Raw genomic sequence first — 1607 nt, forward strand, 5'->3', positions numbered from 1 at the left:
ACCCTCGGAAATTTCCGAGGAACATTTCCTCGGAATATACCGAGGGACTTCTTCCTCGGAATATACCGAGGGACTCATTCCTCGGAATTTTCCGAGGGCTTCGTTCCTCGGAAATTCCCGATGAAAATTTCGAGGAAAATTTCGAGGTTCATCCTCAGTGGAGAAAGTGTTTGAAGCAGAGAACTCTTTGAACCTCTGAACACTTAAGAAATCACTGAAGAGTAGAAGTCTACCAATGTGCTCTATTGTATTGAATCCACTGTTGGAACACTGTCTTGACCCTATAACAAAGAGTATAAGAGAGTATATGCATAGGCGGCATCACTACAAGAAAACAACGACATACCGAGGAAAAAAATCGTCGGTATGTCGTCGGAATAACGTTATTCCGACGACATACCGACGATTTTTTTCCTCGGTATGTCGTTGTTTTCTTGTAGTGATGCCGCCTATGCATATACTCTCTTATACTCTTTGTTATAGGGTCAAGACAGTGTTCCAACAGTGGATTCAATACAATAGAGCACATTGGTAGACTTCTACTCTTCAGTGATTTCTTAAGTGTTCAGAGGTTCAAAGAGTTCTCTGCTTCAAACACTTTCTCCACTGAGGATGAACCTTACAAAGGTCTTAGTAATCTGGTAAAGTGCTTCAATCTCTCTTTGATAATGTCATTTGTATTCTTATTTCTTCCTCCTAACTTCGATTGATCTTGCCGTGCAATGAATGCATGACAACACATGAGTGTTTCCAGTGACTTACAGACCTACACACAAATGACAATTTTCTTGATAATAAACGAAATCTTAACATTTGATGTCTATATCTTTATATTTTGCTAAAATTTTTTTTTTGTTGTGACTGGACCGGTTTGGTTAGGTTATCCCCTGCAGGAGAATTATGTTCTTACTTGGATGATCTGGCAAATTTATTGGATATTCAGGCGTGCATAAGAGAATGTGTTTGGACAGCATAAGAGATTGATTTATTTCATCCTGACACAGTCTAGCTAGCATCAATGGGGTATGACACCGTTAGATTGCCATTAAAAACAAATCCACAAAAAATTGAGTCATCTCCTTACCAATAACCACTTCGGTTTTCTGATTCTCCTTTGTGAAATTAATAGAATTTTATCATATGTATTCACACTCTTAATGTTTTGTGTTTTTTTTGGACAACAATATTTTGTGTTTAAGTAAAAATAAGAATTTCATATCATCAAATTTCAAGTAAAATGTCTGGTTTTATATCAGGATATCTACTAATTTATACTTTTTTTTATAAAACACATATACAGTAAAAACCTGTTAAATACATTACACAAAATATTGATCTTAATTTGATATGACTAAATAGATAGATTAAGAAAATAAAACTATGAACTTTTTATACCAAATGCGAAACTATATTTGATTTAAGATAATATAATATAATAAATTATAAATTTAGTTAAACGAACATTTTAAATATATGTCGCAAGATGTAGTACTTATGCGAAATATTTTAGTTAAATAGTTTTTAATACAAACAAGTCATACTCTTAACTAAAATAAATTAACTTACTATTTCATATATTTTAGTTACTATAATTGTAGAAAATAGTA

At 33.0% G+C, this 1607-nt stretch overlaps 1 long non-coding RNA gene across 2 annotated transcripts in view; it reads left to right on the top strand.

Moving 5' to 3' along the window:
- LOC106334928 overlaps positions 1-945 on the top strand; it is an 8546-nt gene extending 7601 nt beyond the window's left edge. For both annotated transcript variants that reach the window (XR_001268695.1, XR_001268694.1), the window contains 2 exons: positions 484-641; positions 880-945. This is a non-coding gene — a long non-coding RNA (uncharacterized LOC106334928). The remainder of the gene's footprint in view (positions 1-483; positions 642-879) is intronic.
- The last annotated feature ends 662 nt before the right edge of the window (positions 946-1607 follow it).

Source organism: Brassica oleracea, chromosome C3 (genome assembly GCF_000695525.1).
Source record: "Brassica oleracea var. oleracea cultivar TO1000 chromosome C3, BOL, whole genome shotgun sequence".
In the NCBI taxonomy this organism is placed as follows: Eukaryota; Viridiplantae; Streptophyta; class Magnoliopsida; order Brassicales; family Brassicaceae; genus Brassica; species Brassica oleracea.